The sequence below is a fragment of the Eucalyptus grandis genome, chromosome 1 (genome assembly GCF_016545825.1).
Source record: "Eucalyptus grandis isolate ANBG69807.140 chromosome 1, ASM1654582v1, whole genome shotgun sequence".
In the NCBI taxonomy this organism is placed as follows: domain Eukaryota; kingdom Viridiplantae; phylum Streptophyta; class Magnoliopsida; order Myrtales; family Myrtaceae; genus Eucalyptus; species Eucalyptus grandis.
This window is the reverse complement of record NC_052612.1, coordinates 46,628,878-46,641,451: the sequence shown is the minus strand read 5'-3', so window position 1 is coordinate 46,641,451 and position 12,574 is coordinate 46,628,878. Positions and strand designations below refer to the sequence as shown.

The window sequence follows — 12,574 nt, the reverse complement described above, 5'->3', positions numbered from 1 at the left end:
TTTGACCTCGCAACTTAAATTACCTCCAAACATTACTAACAACACACATTAATTTTAAATGAATTCATGTCTAGCAATTGACAATGAAAACCGCCATTAAATCGCCACTCTCCACTATCTAAATGCAGTTAGTTAATTGTCAAACAAGAGCATAAAAGATTAATTACATCTTCTTAAGAGCATAAAAGATTAATTACATCTTCTTAATGACGAAGCTATTAATCGTTTGAAGATTTATTAATAGGCGCCACCGGCCCAATCTACTGTAAATGGGCGCACATAGCACGCGTTGGGCCTAGTGGCCCATCGATCTTTTGCACTGGGTAGCAATAGCAATGCATAGAGAAATTATATGGGTATATTTAAACAACAACCTTTCTTCTGAATAGTCTGATCTTTAATTTCACTCCTATTTATTGGTTTCCTTAACTTGTTATTTCTCATATGCATCAGGTTTTTCTTTCCCACTCTGTAAGTTGTATTCTATTTACTATGAAACCAGATGGCAACTCGCGCATTGAGCTAGAAACTTATAAGTAATAAGACAATTCATACAATATCTTAAAATATTAAATTTTGGTGTTGTATTGAAAACCCATCAATTAAAGCCGGATGTTTTAGACGTAATTATTGAATGTAATTGTGCAATCAATACTTGAAATCAAAGTGACGTCGTTGTTGAATGCAAATATTTGTATTAAAGTGATGATTGCACAGAAAAAGACTTGTCATTTTATAGTGAATCGAAAAGAACTTAATAAGTGGGAAAAGAAAAACACTAGGCATATGCGAAAGAGTTAATAAAATAAGTTAATGAAAATAATAAATAGGAGTGAAATTAACCGTGAAATGTCTACTAACATAAGGTAGATTCCTTTTTCTTAGGCAGCTCCGTTGAGTTGCCAAGAGAAATGTGATTATTTTGATATATAAATTATCGTTGAAATATGTCTCGAGTTTGAGCCTATTCAGTGAACCCGACTCAAGTGTTTTGCGTATTAATTTGGTAGATCAAAGGTCAAGATTGGATCTTGCATAACGCGGAAACCTCATCCTTATTGGTGTTGCGATCGAGCACGTATATTGTTTTAAGCTCGACTCGGTGAAGAAAGAAGACAAAAAAGGAAAGTCAAATTGGTGGACTTTGTTGACCGAATTTTTTTTCCTTTCAGGCGGTGGCCATTTAAATACAATTAAGGATGTCGTCCTTGGGTGTGGCACGCTTGAAGATATATACTACAAATCTTCACTGTAGATTAAGAAGAAGAACCTTGAAGCGCCGTGTTATGGACGAGTGCTTGGTGTGCTGCTCGATGTGCAAAATATATTGAAGTGCCGTTTTTCACGAGTGCTGGGCAGTGGGCGTCTTCGTCGAATTACTCAGAAGATTCAAGGGTTTGTAGCAGATTCAATTCTTGCGGTGAGAGTTTTTTTATAATTCTTTCGTAACATTGAGAGATTATTTCAGGAAAAATTATAGGATTATGTTTAATCCTACAATTTTTCGTGAAATAATCTTTGTATATTGCTTGATCTTAGTGGAATTCATCACTACTCTTGCCGTGGACGTAGTTTATTACAATTGAATCACGTAAATCTAATGTCTAGTTTATTTTCTTATTTTGTTTATTTTATTGTTTAATCACTCACTTTTTGCAACAATACAAATCTTACTTTTCAAGAAATTTCATCACTTCTCCTTGCATTGCTCCCCCAATCAAGATATCGTTGGTCATTAAGCAATCAATTGAAAAAAAAAAAAAATTCAATGGGATAAGCAAGATTTCAAATTGCCTAAGTCAATTATCATTTAAGTCCACTCAAATCGTCCTTAAAAGACACGTGATTTTTATTTTTATATTTTTTTGGGTTAGATCTTACTTTTCCAGAAGGTACATATTTCTTTAACCTTGTATTACAGTATTTACTCATGTTAAAAAAAAAGAAGAAAATCAAAGCTTACAACAGCATAAACTATTATAAGAACCAATGACCATGCATTCTTTGTGCACAAACAATCATAAAATGATCTTTACCAAAAAAAAAAACAATCATAAAATGATGATTTTCAGATAGCGGAAAACAATTCAAAATATTATTCTAATTGATAGAAGAAAAACCGGCGAACATGCATTTGTTGAATATTATGTATACATTACTAGCGTTTCACTCTAGACATATAACACGCTACAACTGCCGTTATTTCAGGCATTCAAGGATTGTATCATAGTATATGTAACATGACGATTTGAGTTACTCGAATAGGATTTTCTTTACAAAGAAAATTACATCAACAACCGTAATGTGTGGATGCCCTATTATCTTGAAGTTAGATTATGGAAATATTGCGAATTCCCAACCCCCAACTCTTGTTTAAAAAAATACCATTTAGAAATTTGTAGGAATCCCGTCTTGAACTTGGTTAACTGGTGTCGGGAACCAAAGCTTCTTTCCCTGAAAGAAAATACACTTTCCTATGTATCATTAAGCAATTTAAATTATTCATTCTAGTATTTATAGTTTCGACATTGAAATTTCGTCCCTTTTGGAAAGAAAATTTTTCACATGGGTGGTGGTGGACGAAACATTAATTAAAAAAATAAAATAAAAAGAGTAGGGTCGATGCTGGAAATTTAAAGATACATATGTGAAAATTATCCGGTTGTGTCTATTCAAAGAAAAATTGCAAAGTGGTCCTTTAAACTTTTTATTTATTTCGAAATATAAGATTTATTTGTTTCGTGAAAAATGAATGACTTGGATAATATTTTCCTAAAAACGATCGCTTGTATCGCTTACAAAAAAATAAATGAACGAAAAATATTATTATAATCCATGAAAATATTTGGATATAAATTATTGTCAATAATGAAATTTTTCTATTTCCTTATTATTTCAAGCGACCTGAATCCTTTTTTTCTACGGGACCCATCATTTTTTTTCCAATCTAATCTTGCAAAGTTTAAAAAATGAGTCTGATTCACCAAAATGGCCCGATATATCCATTTCATCGCACCATTCTCTACTGGCAATGGATATTGGTGTAGTTCCCGAATACTCCAACAGAACAGGGAAAAAAGAAAATCAAACTGCATTCGTATTTGCGACTTTCTGGTCAAGGGTGGATCTAAATACTCGAATGGTGGTTATCCTCAACTACTTTGTGCAATTTTAAGCCCATCCCACGTTACTAAAACTATTTCTTTAGTGATCTCTGCAATTTTAAGTCCTCTTTCTCCCACCTCATTCCAACATGTAGGGGTTCCCAGAGCTTTGCCATACAATGCTTGTAAGGGAGCCATACCGATAGTTTACTAACAGGGGAGATCCAGATGGAGCAATTAGATAAGGCTTCGTGATTAGTGTTTTGTGCTACTGCGATTAATGGAAGTTTGGTTCACCATGCATCTGAGCTTGGATGGTTTAAGTACACGGGATGTCCCGGTTTCCTACAAGCTTTGATTTTGAATCAAGTGGGCATGTGATGCTGTGTTGATGTGGTTTTTAGGATTGTTGATGACTTCATAGAAAATTACCCGTCAAATCTGTGGCTGATGGCTACACAAGGTTAAGTAGGAGATATGAAGTAATATTTTCTGGAAACCCATTCTAATATGAACGAAAGTAAGTTTCCAACAAGCATGTAATGGAAATTAATTTGTCGATCACAGTTACTTTGCCAATTCATCACATCACATACTTTCTTGAAGCTTTTAACAAGTATACAACTTACTCCATGCGAGAAACAAACCCGGAAATTACCGGCAAAATCAATCATATGACTTCGAAAATGTAAAATTTGAAGTGCATCTCAGTAAGAAGAAACTCGGAAGAGAAACATAAAGCTGAAACAAGCATAGATTCATCGATCTCCAGTCCACGACCACACAGAAGAAACGGAACAAGAACAGCAAGAGGGAAAAGGTGACAAACAACCATGGAGTTACCAAAGTTCATGGACATTGGCGTTGACTTAAATTCACCGCTGCGATACCAAACATAAAGCTCTTGAGCATGGGACTTTAGCACTAGGAGAAGCCTTATCTTCCATGGCTCGTGATGCAAAGCATTATTTGCTTCATTTAAGAACCTTAGGACTTGAAACACCCGACGATCTCCTGTGGAATAATCTTTCATGCTGATTTAAATGTGGGGAGAGACGTTTGACGCTGCTAGAACATGAAAACAGTAAAAGAAACGTGATTTGAGAACTTCAACTTTCAATTCATGAACTTGTCAAAAATAAAGGAGAGGGGAGAGGGAAAGAGAGGGAAAGTTCACTTATACCAATTAATCGGTTTATTCGATCTTGCTCCAATCTTTCCCCACACTTGCTCACTTGCTCACAAGGTCTGGCTAAACTTGTCAAAATGAATTTTAAACTCATACACGACTCATTTAAAATATAAATGCGTCATATATAAGTCACTTCAATTTTGAGGATCCTATTTTAAATGGCCTAATTTGGATCGAATCATTTATGACCCAACCTAAATCTAACCTAATTTACCAATTTGACAAGTTTAGGTCTGACTAATATTTCTCTTCACCACGCCCATTTCATGAAGAGAGTTAACCCTCTAGTGAAAGGCTTGCCAAAATATCTAGGATAGTGTCCATAATCAAAGGAAAACTTGAAATAAAAGTGACCTAGATATTAGATATTGAATGCAAGCACTCGTATTAAAGTGATGAAATCATAAAAAAATGACTCGTGATTTTTTATAGTCAAAGGGTAAATTAAAATTAACCACCAAAATACAAAATCCTGCGTTAAGGCTCTTGTGGACGAGAAGCAGAGCCAAAAACAGACCCTCTCTCTCTCTCTCTCTCTCTCTCTCTCATATGGAGCTCTCGGTGACTCCTCCGTCTTCCCTCCATATTCCGGCCATCAACCCTCTACGCAGCTCCGCCTCGTCTCGCCGTCGTGATGGGCGCGGCGGCAAGCCGACGTGCCAATGCTCCACCGTTCTCCAATTCAAGTTCTCGCAGAGTTCGCCGTCGCTCGGCGCGTCCAGTCCGAAAAGCCGGTCGAGACCTGCCCCGAGAAGATCCGATGGGAGGAACCTTATCCAGGTGACGCTCTTCTGGTCCACGCCGATTTTGACTGCGGAGCTTCCGGCGTGCTAGCTAGCTGTGCAGGTCCGTGTGATCTTTGAACTAGCCGCGATCTTTGTCGGTTGGGCTCTTAGGTGCGCTTGATAAGCTGAAATAATGTCGATTTCTCCCGGGATGAAGAAAGAGTGAGTTCGTGGTCCACTCGTTTAATTGGAAAATGCGCTTCACATGATATTAATCATTTCACTAGATGACAAGTTGGGCGACATAACATTGAATTTGCTTAAGTGGCAAGATGAGAATAATGGAATTGGATGGAATGGATGAAATGCTGCCCTTAAGCTTGTAGCTTTTGGCAGTATTGGTGCCATACGGCGAGGGGTTGGTGGTGGGTTCTGCCCAGAAATTAGGATGAGATGTGATATGACTGGAATATATGGTCCTACTTGTCTTGTTGCCTAGAGCAAGTGCACAGCTCAACATTAAGACTCTAATAGGTGGGGTACTGCCTAATGAAGATACGTAATTTGTTGGCCCAACGCCCAAAGAAAAGAGGGAAAACAGTTCAAGTGCAATTGCTGTTAGGGAGGAGGGGTTCAATTTTCCACCTTCTTGTATAGGCCTGTGTACTAAGAGTTATCCATCATAGTAGATTTGGTGGTGGTAGCAGTTCTCTACTAAGGGTTTTCCATCACTTCATGGATTTGGTGTAGCAGCAGTTTTCACTAGCCAAAAAAATAAACAGCTTCGATACCTAAAGTGTGTCTTGATATCAAACTAAAGAAATATAATGGACAACTTGATGAGGAGGGTTTTATTTAACCCAAGCCGGAAAAAACTCGTTGGTCGGTTGTCATAACGCACCTTGAATAAGAAGAACAATCACAGTCGAGGTTTCAAAAAGTCAATCAAAAGTTCCCTTATGCAGAATTCTCAATCAACTATTTGACAAAGCTTCAGTTACGTATCTGTCGGAAGATGCATGATCACGCACTTTCGTTAACCGACATTCCTCATGTCCTAGATTCTTTTTAGTTTACTTGTGCCATAATTGAATGTACACAATCTGCTAGGCCTGTGCTCGAGTTGGAGCAGCTGGATCTGATCCTATAGTGAGTAAAGTCTCTGAGTTTAAAGATGCATGTTGGAGATTTTAAGACCTCATACAATAAGAGGGAACATCTCTAGGCTCCTTGTAAGTATTCTTTTCCTGCTGCCACAGTTATTTCCAATTAGCTGATCATAACACTTTTAGTTTTTCTTATGTTTTGTCTCTCCCTGCTTGCCCCAGTTTACTTGAACTTATTCTTGCTCATCAACGGTTCATGGGTGGCTAGAGCTCTGATTGAGAACTCGCACCTGATAAAGTGGTCCCTTCTGCTTAAAGCATTCTCTGGTCTTTTTGCTCTAATATGTGGGAATGGATATATTGTTGGCATCAATCAGATATACGATATTGGCATTGACAAGTACGTGGTGCTTGCTTGAACATTGTTTTATTAAAATATATCTGGCTAGATGGGTGTTGGTTACAGCATCACTATTACTAGCATGAGAAGAACTGAAAAGTTACAAGATATTGGAACTGAGAAACAGAGCAAAATTACTTCCAGCCTCAACATAGATGTTTGAAGTGAGAAAGAATGAATGTGTTCATAATGAATAATGAGACAATGCGGCATCCCAATTTTTACTGGACATCAGATTTAGGTCAGTGTTTGAGGTACCGTGCAAGCACTCACTGTTATTTTGGAGGTCCATCTTTTTAATTAACCTTCTTGTCATGCCTTTGCTTTTGAGGATCAATGTCCTCAACTTCCTCTCCAGTTTTATGATTAGTATCTTTTTTTATCTTATTTCAGGGTCAACAAACCTTACTTGCCTATAGCAGCAGGAGATCTTTCTATTCAACATGCCTGGCTTTTGGTGATTTTTTTTGCAGTGACTGGCCTGTCGATTGTTGCTTCGAACTTTGGATCATTCATCACTTCTCTTTACAGTCTGGGTCTTTTTCTTGGAATCATCTACTCTGTTCCTCCTTTTAGGATGAAGAGATTTCCTGTCGCAGCATTTCTTATTATTGCCACAGTATATTTTCTGACTTTTTTTTTTCCGTAGAATTGAGTAGTTTAAATTTACTTCATCTTTTTGTGCCTTGCTGGAGGACTATGTTCGACTCTTTTTTGGGGGATATTGTACTTGTATTGGCAACCTAACTAATAAAGTATTGGTATATGACCTTTAAGGCTATGACGGATACTTCATCGCAATATCTTAGAAAAAGAATTGTCAAAACGTTTGGCAAGTCCTAAACTGTCCAGAGACTCCACACTTATGATGCTGCATGTAAAATGCAAAATAGTGTATTCTTTTATAAATTGACTTATCCAAGTACTTGCGATACTTTTGCATATTCTACATGTCCCAAATTCAGAGGTATGAAGGAATTAAAGCATCCATTTGCACCTGCCAACACCCTGCTACCTGGTCAGGGTAAACATAACATCAGAAGGGCAGCAGATAAAATAAACACTTCTGAGTGTGGTTGGCCATGTTTGTACCTTAATTATGTGAATGTTGCCATTCTGTTCATATTATGGGAGCTCGATTACAAGTAAGCTCTGGTGGGTGTACATGGTGATGGAATCTTAAATGTGCGTGTTTCTATCAAATCACTCTTCAAAAGATTGACCATTTTAATGTAAAGGGGAGAAAACGATATTGACCTTTGGTGTATCTGCTTGCTATCTCTTTATTCTCTTTCTTTATTTTCACATTCTTCCAGTCATTTCTACTTTGAGCTCTTATTTTCATTGTTCAACTTCACTCATGAAGTTAATGAACTCCCTCTCTGCCTTTGCCTTCTTGTAACTTTTTTGTACGAGTGCTTTGCAAGGCATTTTTAAAAGTGTTGCCGTATCATTGGCTCACTGGGGCTTTTCAAAGAGTAGAGGATTATTTTTCAATGGGCTGAAATGAAAGAATATGCTATGAGATGGACTTAATAATTCCTTTATCTGAATGGTATGTGTCTTCAATTTAATCGAAAGGTATTTTCTTCTTTGATCTAAGGTTAGTTATTTGTTTACATCCAGCTATTTTTAGTGAATTTTTGGCTTAGCAAATGTCAGATGCAGGACATAAGTCGAAAATTGATTTTGTTTATGCAACTGGAGGTCTTTCCTAGTCTGGTACTTCAAGTTAATGTCATGAACTTTAGACTTGATTGTACTGTTAAATGCCTGGTAATACGACTCTAAGATGATTTGCATGTGCATTGTGTAGTTTTCAAATTTAATGTTTTCCTTGTTTCTAGTTCGGTTTGAAGGAGTTACAGTTTGACTAGATATAATAAAATAAACGAAATATCAAGTCTCAATCTCTATAGTGTATTAATTCGATCTTTTTTTTTTTTTTTTCTCTATTCTTCTTTCTAACAAAGGGGTTTGATTATTTATTCATCCATACTATCCTTTTAAGGGAAGGGTTCCTCTTTCGATCTCTCAACTTAAATTACCTTTGAACATTAATAATAACTCGAATTAATTTTAAATGAATGCAAATGCTATATTTCATTAATTAGCACTTTAACCATCACTCTACTCTCGAGTCTATAGTTTCAACTTAATCTCTACTATTTAATTAAGGGTGTATCTGTTTCATGAAAAATGAATAATTTAAAAAATATTTGCCTTTAAATGGTCGTTTCTTGGTATCGTTTGAAATTGTTAGTCAATGAAAAATATTCTTGGCATCTACAACAATTTATGTCTCGGCATTCTTCATAAATGATGAAAGCATTTTTTGTTTATTCATTTTGTAAAAGATACAAACAACAATTTTAAGAAAATTTGTTTTTTAAATCATTTATTTTCCGTGAAAATAAATGGAGTCTAAAATGCAATTAGCTTTGTCAGCAAGGAAGTTATTCATCATTTAGGATATTTTCAGTGGCTGTCACCGGCCCAGCCCAATGTAAATGGCGAACATAGAATGCGTTGGGCCTAGTGACCCATTAATTTCTTGCTTTGAGCAGCAATGCATGGAGAAATATAAAATTCCCAGATAGGTTAGATTGGTATTTGCAAACAATGATCTTTCTTTTGAATTGTCTGAACCTTAATCTCACTCCTATTTCTTGGTTTTATTAAATTATTATTTCTCAAATGCCCGGTGATTTTGTTTTCCACCTTATTTGAAATTCTATTCTAATTTGCTATAAAACTAGACGTTAACTTGCTAATTGAGCTGAAAACTTACAAGAAATAAGACGATCGTTATAACATATGAAAGTATTATGTCTCTATTATATGAAAAACTTATCAATTAAAGCAAGATGTTTTAGATGTATTTATCGAATGTATGTATTCGGGGAATACTTTAAATTAAAGTGATGTAGATATTGAATGCAAATACTTGTATTAAAGTGACGACATAAAATATGACTTGTGATATTACAGTAAATCGGAAAGAACTTACAAAGTGGGGGAAAAAAACATCAGGCACGTGGAGAAACACTTGATAAAATAAGTTAACAAAAGCAATAAATTGGAGTGAAATTAAAAGTGGAGTGTACTTGTGATATTACAGTAAATCGGAAAGAACTTACAAAGTGGGGAAAAAAAACATCAGGCGTGGAGCTTGATAAAATAAGTTAACAAAAGCAATAAATTGGAGAAATAAACTGAGACCTTACTTTTCGCGAAAACCGTAAGACTCAAAATTTTTGCAAACGTAGAAATGTGAAGTGAGATCTCAATTTATCTCAACTTATTCGATCACTAATGTTAAGAAAATATGATGATCACGCTTTTCACCATGTAATGATACCAAAAGACCATTTTGGTTATGATTAAGCCTCCACAATCACATAGGCCATGATTAAGCCCCAAAATAAAAAAAAGCCAATGCACACATACATCATATCATGTCTCAATACATACGTCAACAATGAGCATCAAATCCACATCACAATACCGCACACCAGCATATCCATCACCATTGTAAATGACTTTTATTTCTAGAATGTTTGTGGACAACATTCACAGGAAGTTAAATTAAACTCAGTACTGTATCACAAAATGTTATACTTTCTTATAAAACAAAATACTTGCCATGATGATTTATGTCCGTCACTAGAAATTGCACTGTTTAGAAGTAAAGGCTAAATAGGCCCAAAAGTCCGTTAGGTACAAAACTACAAAATTGCCTTACAAGACCCGAATTTTGGGTCCATGGGCCCTATACGCACCCCAATGGCCTATAAATTACTTAGCCTCATATAACATCTGAACTACTCGATTTTGTTAAACAAATATTATTTTTCGGAACAATAAATAGATATTAAAATTTTCCAAATATTGGTTGTGCTAGTCTATTTTCTTCAAGAATCGCATCAAACCATTCAAAGAATACAAATCAGACATTTGAACCATCGGGATTTATTTGAACAAATTCATGTCAATAATACAATTTTTTTTTGTCAAAACCATTTTTCATTATTTTCAAATGTTTCACGACTTCTAGAAAAGAACAGAACGTTCAAATGTTTCCGAAAATTATGGAAGATTCACAGATTGCGTTATTTGCCGTGCTAGTTCCAATAAGATGACATTGCCATCTGATGTTTGGGTGGATCGTACGAGTCATCGAAGGGGGCTGCATACGCAAACTACAACTCTGCTTCACTCAAGAGATCGAAATATTACGTCTTTTGAAATGACCAATTCAGGTATATCTTAAATTCAAGGAGGAGACTTTTGATTTAGACATGGAACTGTCTCTACAAGAGGAGATCCTTCGGTTTGAGCCATCGCGCAAAAGAAATGGATCTGGCACGGGAATGCATGGAGGAAGGCGCTTCCCTTGTATTCCCTAATTTTACTAGTCCCAAGTTTTGGCCATCCCATCGCTGAGAATTATTTGAAAGCTTCATATAAGTGTCCTTGTAGCGAAGAAAGTGAAAACCAACTAGTCCAACCATATCCGCAAAGATGCAAATTTGAAAATGGAGATATTGTCCAAAAAGTTTTACAACTATTGTTTTAAACATTTCTATAAACTTTTTTCACATTTTGCCAATTAGATTTATCCCACCAATTTTTATTGGAAATTATTGACATTGATGCGACAGTCCTACATGACATGGTCGATACTGACATAGACAATTTTTAATAATATTTTAAAATTTATTTGAATTTTTATTAATTTTTATTTTCTTTATTCCATTCTTTTGTTTTCTTTTTCTTTTTCCCTCCACTGGTCATCCCTGAGTGAAGCCTGAAATGTCTGGTGGTGGCCGGCAAAGGGAAAAAGGGACAAAAAAGAAATAAAAAGAAAGAAGAAGAAAAAGAAGAAAATAAAATAATAATAAAAATCTGAAATGTTCATGAATTAAGATTGTAAAAATGCCAAATGAGAAAGTTGAAAGAAATTTCCCCACTTTTTTTCGACACGTTCATGAATTAAAATTTGATGTTTTGAAATCATATTACTTATCGTGTCTTGATTTAATTGCATTGTTGGCTGCCACGCCATGCCTTGGAATCTGAAGAAAAGCCGTTTCCACATGAGCTGTGGATAATTAATTGTGGGACAATTGAGCAGAGCACCAATCTTAAAGAAGAAGATAGTTGCGAATAAATATTTAAATAACTAGACATTGTGTCATAAGATATTTTCTTATAAGAAGAGTGTGAAAATGTGCGGCCACTCTAGAAATATCTATAAAGATATCTTTTTAGAAAATATCCGTGTGCTATATAAGTATGTGTAAGGAGTTCTCTCAATCGGTATTGTAGAGAGCTTATCCAATAAAAGGCATGTATTTTCTTTAAGTAAGTCCCGTGTCTTTTTCATCAATTGGTATCATAGCTTTCGTGACTCTCGCTTTATGACCACATCTGGAAGAAGTGAAGATTGGAAGAAGTGGAGATTGGAGCAAGATTGCTCCTGTCTGGAGATTTGTACCAGCGGAAGGAAGATTATTAATAAAATCATTGGTGTAAGCAAACTCCCTCTCTTTTTTGACACGTTTAGGAATTAAAATTGGCAATGCATACAATTCAAATGATTGCTCATTTGGTGGCTTTTGGTCTGTCTATTTCATAAACAACGTTCTTTTAAGTCAAATTCTTCGAAAAAGTATGCGAAACTATCTGCAGGGCAAAAGTGGCTCCTCTGCATTTGCAGCAATGCCATTTATGCTTCTGTTTAGCATTAAGCTCTCTAACGTGCGATCGTTAGTGATGCTAGTGTAAATTGACTATGTAAATTGTAAAATCTTTTGAAAATTGGAATCCGTTGGTAACACCCGACTCTGCTCGAGGGGATTAAAGGAGGGCATTATGGGATAATTGACAATGATGTACGACATATCGGCACCAGTCGAGGACAGACCATTGCTGACCTAATGTTTGACTGAAGGCTACTCGAGTCCAATATATGCTAATTAGGACTAATTGATTATTGCTTGGGATCGAGTAACAATGATCCAAGACTATTCACGATAATAATT

General features: G+C 35.7%; 1 long non-coding RNA gene across 1 annotated transcript; it reads left to right on the top strand.

Moving 5' to 3' along the window:
• Positions 1-4,808: 4,808 nt before the first annotated feature.
• On the top strand, positions 4,809-7,437 carry LOC120289200. The gene is made up of 3 exons (XR_005547117.1): positions 4,809-5,076; positions 6,132-6,253; positions 6,350-7,437. It is a non-coding gene; the product is annotated as an uncharacterized LOC120289200 (long non-coding RNA).
• Positions 7,438-12,574: the final 5,137 nt, after the last annotated feature.